The 16,517-nt window shown below is 39.1% G+C and overlaps 1 protein-coding gene and 1 long non-coding RNA gene across 2 annotated transcripts in view; one reads left to right on the top strand and one right to left on the bottom strand.

Moving 5' to 3' along the window:
* LOC309503096 (uncharacterized protein) overlaps positions 1–16,517 on the top strand; it is a 37,332-nt gene that overhangs the window by 2,727 nt on the left and 18,088 nt on the right. The window lies entirely within an intron of this gene.
* Positions 11,940–13,471, bottom strand: LOC309502462. Its single transcript, XR_014207305.1, has 2 exons — positions 13,426–13,471; positions 11,940–13,352 (listed from the first exon to the last, which is right to left on the bottom strand). It is a non-coding gene; the product is annotated as an uncharacterized lncRNA (long non-coding RNA).

Below are 16,517 nucleotides of genomic sequence, written 5' to 3'. Positions count from 1 at the left end.
CGCTTGCATGAGGTGGTTTTTCAGGCAATTTGAAAAAGGAATATTCCACAAAACTGCAATGGAAACAGTTTTTGCGCATTTACTACAGGTCACCTGACGTAGATGATGTGGTATGTATGGACAGAAGATGAGACAAAGTTCTTTATTAAACTCATAAAAGACTAAAGAATTAGGGAAATACTGGATTCTAAACCACTAATAAATGCCATATGCCGCCCATTGATTGGATGCGAGACTCCGGTTCCATTTACAGATGTTTATTAACACCGTAGAACTAAAAGTTCAGGTAAACAAAATAAAAGACAACATCAAATATTGCAATCATTACATAAATAGCATGGCTTAGCACTGTAGCGAATGCTAATAAAGAATACAGAGTAATACTGACCACTTTAGCCTGCTTCTCAACCAACGGCAGAGTCAGGGGGACTGTCATCGCCAGTGGCCCATGCATATCGACTGTCACTGTCACGACAAATCAGTGGTAAAACGTGAGGAAATGCTAGATTTTTTAAATATTTTTTTTTATAGCTGGCAAAGTTAAAGTCTAATGAAATACACTGACACCTTATTTTTGTCCTTTCAAAAGTAACTGAATGCCCTGCTACATATATTAGCCTACAGTAATCATAATTGTATTTAAAGGGGTCATATAATGGTACATGCACTTTTGCAAGTTGATTATACTGAAATGTGTGTTGGCAGTGCCTGTACACAACCATCATAAAATGATAAAAATCCATCCAGTGTTTTTTTTTTATCTTCTTTTATGTTCCCCCCCCCCCTCTCAAATCAAGCTGTTCGATCTTGTGACATCACAAAATCGACGCCCCTCCCACGATTGTTGATTGACAGCAGTGTTTCAACACAGACCCGTCCTCGCTCGTGAGTCTGTGAGTCGTGAGTCTGTCATCATAGTCCGCGCGTCATTGTTGATACGCTGGAGCACTGTGTATGAGCAGAATGGTGTCTAAGAGATTGTGGTGTTCTGTTCTTGGGTGTAATAAGGAACACAGCATAATTTTGATGTTCCTAAATCCGAACCGCTGAAGAAGCAGTGGCTGAGTTTGTTTTCGAAGGGAATATTCCCCACGATCAACGTCAATGCTTTCATGTTTGCACGAATCATTTCACACACCAGACTGCTTTACAAACGAGGGTCAGTATAAGAAGCTGCTCCTGAAACAAGGATCGGTACCAACTATTCGTGTTCCTGCTGCACCTCCAGAAGAACTGAAGTGAGTGTAATGTTTTATTAACCTTTATATTAATATTTATATTAATCTTTGCAAATCGCTAGCACGCTTCACGATGAATGCAGCTTAGGTTTACACGCAGGGTACATTACGGCATGTTTTCTATGTACGACGTTCTCAATATAATTCATAATCCCACGTTTATAATGAACAACGCGTTATGGTTATTGTGTTACAAACGGTGTACGCACAGAACAGAGGGGCGGGGTCAGCAAAGCTCATTATCATTTAAAGACACATGCACTTAAACGGCGTGCTGAAAACAGAGCTGTTTTTGACCAGGTAAAATTAGTGTTTTCTTACAATACTAATGAGAATTTTTAATTAAAGTATATTACAAACTTTTAATTTAGACCCTAAAGAATCATATTAGCTTGTACAAAAATGGCATTACATTACCCCTTTAAAACATATAAATTGTTTATATACACACTATGCATATATTTGAAAATAATACATTTTCCGCTTAAAAAAAAAAAAAAAACGCTCCGTACATAGCCTAGATCTACGCGCCCCCTAAACCAACATAATAAAGATGGACAGTGACATAGAAATGTGCACAAATTAAGCATACGTTCCATACAATTGAGGTACTATCAAAATATCAAAATTTTAATAACGCGTGATTATTTAACAAAAGGCAAGTAAAACGGTCAGGGTTACATTTTAGACACACACACACACACACACACCTCTGAAGCGATAGAAAAGTCCTCGGGACCGCCACTCGCAAGACGCAACCTGCATTGAGTGAGCCATCCAGTTGACTACATCCAGTTGAGTGGTTGCTACACACACATAGTTTGGATGTGTCCGTGGTTGATGGCCAACCAACCGCCCGCAGCCAGAGTCTAGCCCTGGCAGCATCGCGGGGAAAGATGCAATGGAACTTTTGCACCACGAAAACAAATGCGCGTCCCATCATTGTCTCTCTCATCTACTATGCGATATCACAGTTTGACATCTCTGTCATTGGAAAGTTCCACGTGGTGTCATGAATAATTAAGAGAAAGTGTCTTCTCATTGGATAAGAAAACTCAGTCACATTAATAATTATGAGACACCGATGAGTCATCAAAGTACTATAGTGCTCTGCCACAGCACAGCCTGTGACGTGGACACGATGAAGATTTTTTTTAGACCCGGAAGATGAAAAAAGCAGAAAAAAAACTCAAATTTAACCATTTTCACCCTACTATTAAATCTAACAGATGCTAACATTGTCTTCAATGGTGTTCAACACACATACCTCTCAGAAAATTTGGTTTAGGGTTTCATGACCCTTAAATGCTTGAATAATAAGCATACGTCTCCTTCCATTAAAAATAATGGCTAGTGCGGCGGCTGGGATATATGTTGCCATAATTGTTGGAATGACTCATGACGAAGAAAAAAATTAAGTTTCAGTCGCATAACATCGGTTAATGAAAATGTCGTAATTTTAGAAAATATTGCAAAAGTTTTGTGCAAATCTGTAATGGACATGCGGCTAGTGACATGATCCATTACATTAATTTTCTCAATTATGATTGGTTCTTCAAACTGTAAAGCCTATCAATGGTGCACATTAATATTTTCCAACCCAGTTGTCTTTTCAATTCAATTTATTGACACATTGATTGTCACAATAGGCTTAGATGGAAGCAAGTTGATAGCAAGTTAAAGTGCACCTAAGTATATCAGTGCAGACGTGCAATAATTTGACTCAAACTTAAATACTAATTCAATACAGTGACAAAGACAGCTTGCAACAACTGTTTTCCAAACCAGGCACAAACCATCATTACAACCTCAAAGAAAGAAAATCGCTGCCATCTATCTGGCGTTGTCGTACCTTGCAACATCTTACAACAACTGTTTTGCAATCTAGGCACAAACCCTTACAGTCTTGAAGAAAGAAATCGCAACAACCTATCTGGTGTTGTCTATTCAGCGTGAACGCCGCCATTACTTCTGAACTAATGCTACTCCATTCATAAAGGCAGAGAAGTACACAACTTCCTTACTTGAGTGAAAGTACAGATACCACTGGTCAAATATTACTCCGTTACAAGTAAAAGTTGTAAAGACCTATTGACCTAAGTGACAAAATTCGCATTTAGAAAACCAAACCCAACGTTGAAAATGAAAATCAAGTTTATGTCAGAATCCAATGTCAGATTGACGTTGATCTCCAACATTGGACAGATGTTGTATTGTGGTTGAAAATGAAAATCGGGTTGACGTCAGAAACCAACATCAGTCGGGTTCTGACGTCAACCCGACTTTCATTTTCAACCAAAATGCAACCTGTGCAACCAAAATCATCCTGACTGATGTTACTTTCTACTCAAAGACCTTGACAAAATTGTAGTGGAGTAAAAAGTACGATATTTGTCTTTCAAATGTAGTGAAGTTAAAGTAAAATGTTTCCAGAAAAAATAATACTCAAGTAAAGTACAGATACTCAAAAGGTGTACTTAAGTACAGAACTCAAGTAAATGTACTTTGTTACTGCATAAAGGGGACATGGGACTATAGACAGTAAAAGAAATGGACACAGCGACCCCATTGGATTCAACGGAGAAAAGTGAAGTCAATTAAAAGCACTCACTTCCTGATGGCTGACCGTACTGCGCAGACTCAAACTGAGCTTGATGACGTAGATGTGACGTGAGCAACCCGTCTGTCTTCTAGTAGCTGTGCCGAGAGAAATCTGAATCATTCCCTTCCGAAACTTGCAGAGGCGGAGAGTGTGAGTAGGAGGTGTCCATGAGCTGGAGCAGGAGAAACTTTTGCTAAGTTTTCTGATTAATTATTTAGTCATTTTTCCTCCACGTCCCCCCGATTGCCTGCGAGCTTCTCCTCCTGTCCATACGGTAATCTCTCTACTGTACGACAGAGAGTCGCGTGGTTATGACGCAATCGTTAGCCTATTTTTACAAAAACTGCTTTTACGGGGCCATAACGTAAGATACAAGGTAATGGAGCCTTTTATACATTTTCGTGTTTCTTTAGAAATAAATAATGTCTTTAAATGCCTCAGATGTGAAGTTATTTGCTGTCAAAGTGACGCCAAAATGAATGGGAGTCAATGGAATGCTAACAGCAGGTGATGGTCTGCTAATCAATGGCGGCCCCCGGGGAAGCTTCAGTTTTCCGGCTCATGGATTACCCCCTTGCATGGGACCGTAAACTACCGTACTCACCCTACCAAACAGGACTACCGTAAATACTATAGTGGTTACAGCCATCACACTATCACAATATGTACAATTCCTCTCCTCAGTTATACTTCCCTCTTTCTTAATCCTAGTCATGAGTTTCAATATATCCACAAACCTAAACCGCTGTCTAGTTGTTTCCTCTTGTTATTACAACACTAACTTTGGCCCAAGTGTTGGCGACATTTAGTTTTCAAAAGCATAAATGTTAAACCAGCAAGGTAAAGCAATGTTAGCTGTGATTACTTATTCCTTCACATGAGTAGTGATAAGAGACACCATATGTCAAAAATGATTGATGGCTTTTTAATTAATGATGATTGATGGGTTTGACCTTTTGACCTTGCTTCTCCCCCTTGCCGTTGGGTGGACCTTGACCTGACCTTGACCTAGCAATGACCTTGCCCTAGCGGGGACCTTGTGTGTAATTGAATAATAGGATAATTGGATAATATGTGCATGACCTCATGAGTATAAGGGGATCTATTGTTTAATATTTGAACTTTGATATATTGGAAGTTATGAGGGTTATTTTTGAGCTCTGACATCAGGATGTGTGTGACATACTAATGGATGTTATGAGGGTTATTTTTTTAAGCTCTCACATCAGGATGTGTGTCACATCATGCAAGCATCGGCATCGCGCTCCTTCCCACCCTCCACATTCCAGAACACAGTGGGATTGCTGGGGACAGTGGAAGTGATAAAAAAGAGGTTTTCTAATAATGCTGTATATATCAGACTAACTAAAGTTGAAAAACATTCTGTTCTTTAAAAGAATAAAAATGAAATGGTTATAATATAAAATATATAATATAAAATAAAATAAATATCTTGCTAATTTAACTAAAGTTGAAAAACATTATGTTCCTTAAAAGTGTATAAATGAAATGTTTATAAAATAAATATATAAAATATAAAATAAATATCTTGCTAATTTAACTAAAGTTGAAAAACATTCTATTCTATATAAAAGTATATAAATGAATTGCTTATAATATAAAATATATAATATAAAATCACAGAGTGGTTCTCTCTCACAGCACCGTCTGTCGGTCTCTGAGCCAGAGGGCTGTATTCAGTGATCAGGATGAGACATTGTGAATGTTTTGGTAGTGCTAAATTTATTTCAAAGTATAATCTTAAAAGTTTAAATTATATCTTTTAAAAATAAAATATGTTTTAATTATTAAAAGTCTTAATAAAAACAAATATTCTACAACGATGGTCTGTGGAAAAACTTGAACTTAAAGTATATTTTTTTATCCATCAGGGGTATGTAAAATAATTCAAAATTTGAAGTGTCACAAGTCATCTCACACATGTGAAATGTTCAATAATTCCTTAAGTTGTATCTGTGAGAAAATGACCACATAAGGCCCATCTTCAGAGAGAGAGAGAGAGAGAGAGAGAGAGAGAGAGAGAGAGAGAGAGCAACAATGAAAACATTTAGAAACTGTGAACCCTCAGGCTGTCCCATTGATAGGTTGCTTATAAGGTCATTCCGATCAGCGCAGCGTCTTCTGAGAAAGAAGTTACTTGACAATCATTAATGATAGCTTCAGGATATCGGGTGACGGACCAGATGAGCCTCTGTGCATTACGTCACAGCGTATGTAATGTTAGTCTGCTAACGCCTTTCCAGAGCCAAAGTTTTGTTCGTACTAAATTTATTTCAAGCATAATCGTAAAAGTTTAAATATGATCTTTTCAAATTAAAGATTGTTTAAATTAAATCTTTAAAGTTTGAAAACATACACATCTTCTACTTATTTTAGAAGATTACTGTAATGATTTTGTTTAACGGTGACCTTAAGTATAATTGTTATTAAATGTCTGTTCAAAAACTTTAGATTGTTGAAAAACTTAGTCGTCTTAAATCTCATTTATATGAAAAGATTCAATCAGCATTGTTCAATTTTTTTGGTGGGGGCTTTCCATAGCCATGATGATTTTAGTATTGTAACTGCATTTATTATCCCGTACACCTAAATACGACCATCACAGAAAACATTTTCAAAAATTAAATAAATAAATAAATAATTTAATAGAATTTCTAAGCTGTTTTGCGCACACACACACACACAGACACACACGGTTCTAAAAAAATGAACTAATCTCTATTTTTAAATTTAATTATTATTAATAAAATATATAACCAATGAAAAACAATGTTACTAAAAATGTATTTAAAAAATGTAAACATAGTTTTAGCTAAATTAATATATTTATAAAAACACCTTACATTTCCAGAGAGGTGAAATAGTTCTTTATGCAATGATAAAAAACAATCCAAAAAGCTAATAGTTTAAGTTGTCATAAACAAAACAGCCCCAGATCCTTCAGGGATAAACTACAGTGTGAAATGAAGCTTCAGACCCGTACAGAGACGAGAGGAGTTACAGACCAGATGAGCCTCGGGGGATAATGTCACAGTAAAGCTAGTCTGCGTTTCAGAGCATACTGCATCCAGAGTGTTATACTAAATTCATTTAAAAGCATAACCATAAAAGTTTAAATTAGATATTTTAAAATCAAAAGACTGTTTAAATCAAATATTTAAAGTTTTATTAAAATCGGATCTTCTACTTATCTTCTTAGAAGACTTCTGTATGATGTAAATGATTTTGCTTAAATTTAACCTAAGGTATTATTTTTACTAAACAGCGTCTGTTCAAAAACTTTAGATTTAAAAACATAAATAAAATAAAAATGAAGCAAAAAGTATGCTTAGGCTTCTTAGATCTTTTTTATACAAAAATATTTCAAACAGTATTTTGTCCATACAACATGAAACATGTTGTCAAAGTTTGTCACAATGTTTTGTTGTTGTTTTGTTTTTAAGAAATCCGAGGACTCCACATTGCTCTTATTTAGACTAAGTTGTATCATTTGGAAAATCACCACACATTTTCAGAGACGCGATGTGCCTCTATATGGTCCATGATGCGGCACAAGTTTGTCTTGAGCGAATATTTAATTTTACTCATCTTAATTCAAAGCATGATCTTACTTTTTCTACGGTAGCTATGATCTATTGCATGTATAAGATGTAAAAGATAATTTTTACTTTTATTGTATCTCCCGAACCGTACTTAAACAGTGTGGAAACACACAGGGTGAAACCCTTTTCAATTCAAATTTATTTGTATAGCGCTTTTCACAATACATATTGTCTCAAAGCAGCTTTACAGAAAGTGCATTTCAGAATTGTACATAGAAAAATACAGTTAGTTAATCATGTATTAATTAAGGGCATAACATATCGCCAGCGTTGAGTCATCTCTTCACAGGCGTCGAGTCGTCTCTTCATGGGTGTTGGGGCATCTGAAGGTTCCATGAGAGGCTGGATACAAACTGGAACTGACGAACTCTATCTAACTCGTCCCGAGATAACAACAGAAAAGCAGATGGGAAATAATTAGCATAGCTGCTGTTCATAATATTAATGCATTCGATCTGATTCAACTGTAGTATAAAAGGTAAGTATTATGTGAACACTTGGCTAAAGAGATGCGTCTTTAATCTAGTTTTAAACTGGGACAGCGAATCTGAGCCTCCAACAATATCAGGAAGGCCATTCCAGAGTTTAGGAGCTAAATGTGAAAACGCCCTCCCTCCTTTAGTGGACTTCGATATCCTAGGAATGACCAGAAGCCTCAAATTTAGTGATCTTAAAGAGCGCGATGGATTGTAGGGCGATAGAAGTTCCGTTAAATACCCAGGAGCTAAACCATTTAGGGCTTTATAGGTCAGTAGTAATCATTTTGTAATTGATACGGAACTTAATAGGTAACCAGTGTAGAGATGATAGAATTGTTGTTATATGATCATATTTCCTTGATCTAGTAAGAACTCTAGCAGATGCATTTTGGACTAACTGTAGCTTGTTTATTGAGGATGCAGGACAACCAGCTAATAAAGCATTACAGTAATCCAGTCTCGAGGTCATGAATGCATGAACTAACTTTTCTGCATCAGAAACTGATAGCATGTTACGTAGCTTAGCAATGTTTCTAAGGTGGAAAAAGGCTGTTCTTGTAAAATATGAAATATGATTTTTGAAAGACAAGTTGCGATCTAGTATAACTCCCAGGTCTTTTACTGTAGAGGATAAAGTAACAGGACATCCTTCTAAATTAAAGTTGTATTGTAAGAGGTTTTGTGGGCAGTTTTTTGGACCCATAAGTAATACCTCATTTACATTTAATAAAAGAAAATTACACGTCATCCAGTATTTTATATCTTTAACACACTCTGTCAATTTAGATAATTTATTGTTTTCATCCGGTCGTGATGAAATATATAATTGAGTGTCATCAGCATAACAGTGGAAATTAATTCCATGTTTTCTTATAATATTACCAAGTGGCAGCATATATATTGAGAATAGCAGAGGGCCTAATACAGATCCCTGCGGCACTCCATAGTTTACTGATGTTATCTTCGATTTTTCCCCATTTAAACAGACAAAATGGTAGCGGTCTGATAAGTACTATCTAAACCAGCTTAATGCCTGTCCATGAACACCAGTGTAGTTTTGAAGTCGATCTAAGAGTAATGTATGATCTATAGTATCGAACGCAGCACTAAGATCTAGTAAAACTAGTATTGAGATCAGTGTTGGGCAGTAGCGTCGCTACAAGTAGTGACGTTACTAGCTTAACTACATTTCTCAATAGCGTGGTGGTAGCGTCGCTGTTTTCTGAATCAAATAGCTTTTCAGTAGCGAAGCTCTTTTGTTGATCAAGTAGTGCGGTAGCGTCCACACAAGCTGAAGCTACATTTTCTGAAGCACAAGCTCAACTCGGGCGCCGCATGATTAACATCGCGCAACATCAGCATCACACGTGCACACGGAACGCACATGTAGGAAATCTTGTGAATTACGGCCGTTTCAGACCGCAACCGCGAGCAGCGCGAATTGTTTTCGGCGTGCATGTTCAAGTGCATTCACACACCGCGAGCAGGAGCAGCGCGTGAGCTGAGCAGTAGTGAAGCTGAGGGTTCCGGGTTTCGGCGCCGAGTCTATTTTTTTTTTTTTTTTTCAATATGTTTATTGTGCAAACTTCCAAGCATGTTACAGACAATAAACAGGTCAACTGTAAATAAGAAGTCTCGCGTTTTCTCATTTTCTTTTCCCTGGAGGTAGATTTTTTTTTTGTAAAAGAACATAGATAAAAAACAATAAAAAAAAATAAAAAAAACATATATAACCCAACACCCCCTCCCATCCACCCTACTCTTAGTGTACACAATGTTCACTACATGTGGTAAAAAAAAAAAAAAAACCTGTAACAACAACAATAATAAATAATAATAACAATAGTAATGAAACACTCAAAAACAAAAACAGAAAAGAAAGAGGTATTTGATCAAATTTAAGAGTCCAACGAAGTTAGGGAGTTATAAGAGAGAGATGGGTCCCATGTACTATGAAATCGTTCCACAGATCCTCTGACTGTATGTTTAATTTTTTCTAAATGAAGAAAAGACATTAAATCTTTTAACCAAGAGGTTGAGCCAGGGGGATTAGGACTCTTCCAATGCAGCAATATGCGTCGCTTGGCTATGAGGGCAGAAAACGCAACAAGGTCAGCTTGATATTTATTAAACCTGCCCACAGGGGACACACCAAAGATAGCAATTAAAGGGCATGAGGTCAGGGGGATGCCCAGGATTACAGAAAGGGAGTTGAAGAAAGACGACCAGAAGGAGTCGAGCTTAGGGCAGGAGAAAAACGTGTGTGTGTGATCTGCAGGGGAAAGGGAACATCTAATACAAGAATCATCCGTGTCAGGGAATAATCTCTTTAGCCTGGCCTTAGTGTAGTGGATTCTATGTACCACCTTAAACTGAATAAGGCTCAAACGAGCACAGTGCAAGTGGAGCTGATCCTAAGCAGTGACTCTCTCCACCAGTCCTCGTCTAGTGCCAGCCCAAGCTCTTTTTCCCATGTATCCTTTAGCCATAAAAGGGAAGATACTTGCGAAGAGAGTAAAAGATTGTAAATTGGTCCAATGCTGTTTTGTGACGCTGATGAAGACATTATATTATCTAAAAGAGTCTCCTCGGGTAGGTTAGGAAAGGATGTAAAATTAATTTTAACAAAACTACGAAGTTGGAAATATCTGAATCGACCATGAATAGATAAGCTAAATTTAGTAACAAGGTTTTCCCAACTACCAAATATTTTGTCTAGGAAGAGATCACAAAAAGAGACCAGTCCTTTTTTTTTTCCATAATTTAAAAGCTGGATCTAGCAAAGAAGGTAGAAAGAGGTGGTTATTGCAAATAGGGGAAAGGACAGAAGGAGATTTTAATCCAAAATGTTGCCTGAACTGTTTCCAGATTTTTAGCGAAGAAAGTACAACAGGGTTATTGGTATACTGAGAAGGCCGCGTTGTAAGTGGAGCAAAAAGCAGTGTGGGTAGAGATGAAGTGCAAGAGCTGGCTTCTATAATGCACCAGTTAGTGTCAGGGGAATGATACCAAGTTTTAAGCTTTTGGAGATTAGCAGCCCAATAATACAACTGAATGTTAGGGAGTGCAAGGCCTCCATCACGTTTGGGCGCCGAGTCTATTTTTCATTCACCATTGAGCTCACGCTCAATTAAAGTGAAAGCACACTTTTCATGGACAAAATAAATATGATTTCACACTAAAAGTGCCTAAAATGCGCATAATTTGCATACTATAGTGTGTTTTAACAAGAACTAGAGTAGGCTATGTCAGAAATCAGAAAGATTCAAAAATATTTATAGAAAATGTACCCATTTAAACTACTTTTTATAAATCAGTTTGGGCAGGGGCGTAGCACCAGATGTTAGGCCCCGGTCACAGAACCAAGAGGTGGGCCCCTCACAACACCGCCGTCTATATCAATATATAGGCTATCAATATATCTTTGTGGGGCCCCCACTTCGCCAAGGTCCCCTGTTAATCTGTATCGGCGGGTCAAACTCAATGAAAAATCGGAATTGGCCTAGAAAATTGTAATCGGTGCATCTCTATAATCTTTCTGATTGGCTGGTATCAAACATGACCACATAATCTGATGTTCACCTAGATGTTTTATTTATATATTTGTACATTTGCCGTAGTATTGACGATGGGTTCAATAACACATCTTGCAAAAGAGGGGCCTTGGCCAGAATCTAGTGGTAATTTTTTTTGCCATGTTGGTACTGTTTGGAGCAGGTCTTAATTATTTTGCTACTGTGGTTTGAGCTGAGTTGAGTTATAAATGAACTTACAGTTAGTCCTGCAAATATGCCCAAGTCTAAATTGTGCATACCAAGGTTATTACAGTTTTTTTTATTATTTTTATTATAGTTATTCTATATTAGTGTTTATTTATCTTTATCTTTTTCAAATTTCCTATACATTTCAGTTTAGTTTTAGTTAGTTTCATTAATGGTTTTGTTAGTTTTAGTTTAGTTTTTATTTTGTGAACACATTTCTATTTAGTTTTTATATATTTAGTTTCAGTTTCAGTTTTAGTAATTATAGTTTAGCAGAGTTAACAGAACATTTCCAGTTAAAGACATTTCATTTCAGCAAAGTTTAATGTTTGCAGTTTACATTTAACTCTTGTGAAAACCTTTCAATAATAAAAATTAAATAATTGTTTGAGGATGAACAAAGAACCAAACAAATGCAACTAAAAAGTAAAAATTATATAATAATATTAAAAATGAAATCTTGTTAAACGTGGTGTATAAGAAAAAGATATGCGTATGATTATTATGATTTATTCTTTAAGGTTATTTCAATTATTAATCCTTTCAAACATTATTCTTGTATTGATCCATTTCTGTCTATTGCATCGTTTAAAATCATATAATCATAGTTATACACATATTCAAATGTTCTCTTCAGACCAGACATTTAGTATAGCCTACTTCTACTCTGACAAATAGCCTACGTCTATTTCTGGGCTATAGACATGCTATTTGTTTTTTCCGTTTTCTGCTCAGTGTGGTATCTTGTCTAATATGTGTGGTATAGGCCTTTCTTGTTTAGGCTAGTTTCACATGAGATGGTTATCTTCTTATACCTGGAATTAAGGTACAGCTGTATTTGCATGAGGTGGAAATAGATTTGGGCCTTTCTGCTTCTTAGGGCTGGTTCACACAGTCGGTTTTGCTTTGAAAAACGGAAAAAATAGTTTTTCAGTGGAGAAAAAGAGAGGCACAGTGGGGTAAAAGCGCAAGGTCTCGATACGTGTCTTTTAAAAGTTGAACTTATTTTAACTTGAGTGCCGCGTTTTTAGAGCGTCGTGTCGTGCACGTGATGCTGCAGAAGACGCGAGACTCAAGCGCAATGGTCATACATTGAAAAATAAAGTAGCACAGTGGAAAAAAGTGATTTTCCGGTAGGCTTATTTAGGAGAGCTTATTAATTACGAAAACGATTATTTATTTTTGCGAATTATTATTTTGTTTCAGTTATTTTTTCAGTAACTGTTGTTAGTTTCGTTTAGGTTTAGTTTTTCATTAATGTTGAAATTTCTATTTTATTTCAGTTTACGAAAATGTTTTTTGACCAATAGTTTTAGTCTTAGTTTCGAAAATAACCTTGGTGCATACCCAGGCAAACATGTTGTGCATATGCATACATAGGCTACACATACAGATGAATACACGCACACTCTCGACACCTAGTTTGTTATTATGTGGATCACGTTTTTTGTTTGTTTGTTTTTGTTGCCAAATTGGTTTGGAGCAGTTGTTGAATAAACAATTGAACTGAACAATTATGCTTGCCTATCTGTTGAACTTACAGTTTTATTGATCACTGAGATAGCATTGATTTGGAATGAAGTTGGTTCAATATAAAAATGTAATTTAAAAAAATAGCTTAGATGTAGTGAACTACTTTTGCCATGTTCCTGTAGCTTAGCTTGTTACATTTTCCAGGGTGGTAGCTTCAGTGTAGTGAAGCTTCATTTAATGTAGAGTAACTGCTAGCTTAGCTCACTACATTTTCCAAGTAGCTTGCCCAACACTGATTGAGATACAGCCTTGGTCAGAAGCTAAAAGTAAATCATTTGTGATTTTAACGAGCGCAGTTTCAGTGCTATGGTGTGGCCTGAATCCAGACTGAAACTTTTCATAGATATAATTTTCTTGCAAGAAAGAGCCCAGTTGAGCGGACACCACTTTTTCTAGTATTTTAGACATAAATGGAAGATTTGAAATGGGTTTGTAATTTGCTAGGTTATTATGATCTGATTGCGGTTTCTTAATAAGAGGTTCCCTTTCAAGGGAACTCCCGTTGCGTCGAGAAATGACGCTATGGGAACGCTTTGCGTGATGACGTCTTGAAGCACATGTAAAATCAGTCCAATGGTGTGGCGGAACGTCAGAGGCGGGTGACGTCACGTACCAGGAAACTATAAAAGCCGGCCCAAAACAGAAAACGAAAGCTTTCTGAGTCTTCAGTTGCGCTCTGTGTTGAAATCTGTCCTTGTTATTTGGTGTTGTCTGTCTTTATATACATATATATATTGATTCAGTTATGGCGAGCAAGCAGCAGTATCGAGTGTGTGTCCATCCCTGCCCGCGTTATTTAACGGGAGGTGACACACACACTCTTTGTGTTGTTTGTTTGGGAGAGGAGCATGCCCAGTCAGCACTCGAGGGTGGTGACTGTGAGCATTGCTGTGCGCTTCCATTGCGTACGCTCCGATCCCGTTTGGCTCGGTTTAATCCCGACCACGTTCCCCAGGGCTCGGGTCCCACCGCGGCTGAGGCTCGGCGGCGATCTCAGACCTGGGGTTCGCAAATGGATCTGTCAGTGGATGTTGAGACGGGCTCTGCCTTATCTCAGCATCAATCTGACAGATCCAGTGCCTCTCATCAGGGTGCGGAAGCACGCGCTGCGGTTTCTTCCCCCCTGATAGAGGCACCAATACTGCAATTGTCCAGCTCTGAGGAGTTGGATGTTGTGAGTGTTGAAGCTGAGTCTGAGGATTCGCCACCTCAGTCTCATGCGTTTGAGGAACTGCTCGATGTTATTACTAGAGCAGTTGACAGACTATCTATTGAGTGGCCAGAGGATAGGCAGGACGTTCGTTCGAAAAGTAAGCTCGACGAACGCTTCCTGCCATCTCGTGCTCAGCCTCAGCGAAGAAGCCTTCCGTTTTTCCCCGATCTCCACACCGAGGTGTCGAGATCGTGGGGAAATCCGGTTTCATACAGAGTATATGCACCACAAACATCTCACTATTCATCTATTCAGAATTATAAAGATTATGGTTATGGGGAGATGCCGAAGGTGGAGGAGACGCTTGCGAGCTATCTCTCTCCAGCAACGGCATCTTCCCTGAAAGCTCCTTCACTTCCCTCTAAGCCAGTAAAATATACTTCATCCCTGGTTCATAAATCTTATGCAGCCGCTGGTCAAGCAGCAGCGTGTCTGCATACGATGTCCATTATGCAAGCCTATCAGGCAGAATTATTGGGGGATTTAGAGGAGGGCGGGGGAATTGGTCCCGATACAGTGGCTGAACTACGCAGAGCCACAGATTTGTCTCTCAGGGCCACCAAGGAGACCGCTAAATCAATCGGGCGGTCTATGGCAGCCCTGGTGGCCACTGAGAGGCATCTGTGGCTCAATCTGAGTGATATAAAAGAGAGAGAAAAGCATGTTCTCTTAGATGCTCCGGTTTCCACTGTGGGTTTATTTGGCGATGCAGTAAACAGTGCGGTAGCTAAATCTCAGGAAGCTGCTAAACAGGCAGCTGCATTGCAAAAACTCCTCCCCCGCCGTTCTTTCTATGAGGCTGCTGGGCGGGAGCAGCCTCACTCCTCTAAAAAGAGCGCTGAGCACCGTGCCACTCAGAAGCAGAGCGTTTCCTCCCGTGCTCCCCCACAAAAACCTCGGGGACACGGAGGGCGCGCTCAAACCCAGCAGTCTTCGAGGGGTAAAACGGATCTGAGGACCGTTATTACTGCCAAGAAGGCTGCTGGGAAGAAGTCCTGACGTCCGAGGACCCAGGACAAATGAGGGTAGTTCCCCCCGAAGCAGAGCGGTTAACACCTCTTTTTACGGTGCCCGTCTCTCTTCGGTACCCTCAGGGGACCGTTCTGCCAACCCTGCCACCTCTGGTGTTACAGGGCGCAGCGGTCTCCGGCGAGCACATATCTCAAGGTCCACCCGGAAACGTAGTGGCCTCGGGATGCCCGCCCCCTCCGAGGAGGGTGCTAGAGCAGTCTGTTCGGTCGTTCCCTGCCGGTTCGCCGTTACAGGGCGTCGAACCGACTACTCAACAGCAACAAAATCCAGAAACCAGTCTCGAGAGGCTGGTACCTCTAGTAGAATCTTTGACAGCGTGGAAGCTACTGTCAAATGTTTCTCGTTGGGTCCTGCAGACCGTGGAAAAAGGGTATCAGATACAATTCAAGAAACGCCCACCTCGGTTTATGGGGGTCCTGCCCACAGTGGTGGGCCCCGAGCAGGTTCTGGTTATGGAACAGGAAGTGAACACTCTGTTAGAGAAAGGGGCCATAGAATATGTACCTCCCTCCAGCAGGGAAACCGGGTTTTACAGCCGGTACTTCATAGTTCCAAAAAAGGACGGGGGATTGCGTCCCATTTTAGATCTTTGAGTTCTGAACGAGTCAGTCATGCAGCTCAAGTTCAAAATGTTAACATTGAGGCAGATCGTGCCACAGATCAGGTCCGAGGACTGGTTTGTCACGATAGACCTCAAGGACGCATATTTCCATATATCCATCCGTCCGTGTCATTGGAAGTTCCTGAGGTTTGCTTTCGGGGGCAAAGCATACCAATATCGAGTTCTTCCATTCGGCCTAGCTTTATCACCCCGCACTTTCACCAAATGCATGGATGCAGCTCTGGCGCCACTGCGCCTCCAGGGTATTCGCATTATGAACTACATCGACGATTGGTTGATTTTAGCTCATTCGCATCAGATGGCGGTTCAACATCGAGATGTTGTTCTCGCCCACATGAAAGAGTTGGGGTTACGGCTGAATGCCAAGAAGAGTGTGCTTTCTCCACTACAGAGGACCACTTTTCTAGGCGTGGT

The sequence above is a fragment of the Leuciscus leuciscus genome (assembly GCF_965113295.1).
Source record: "Leuciscus leuciscus genome assembly, chromosome: 7".
In the NCBI taxonomy this organism is placed as follows: domain Eukaryota; kingdom Metazoa; phylum Chordata; class Actinopteri; order Cypriniformes; family Leuciscidae; genus Leuciscus; species Leuciscus leuciscus.
This window is presented reverse-complemented; position numbering and strand designations above follow the sequence as displayed.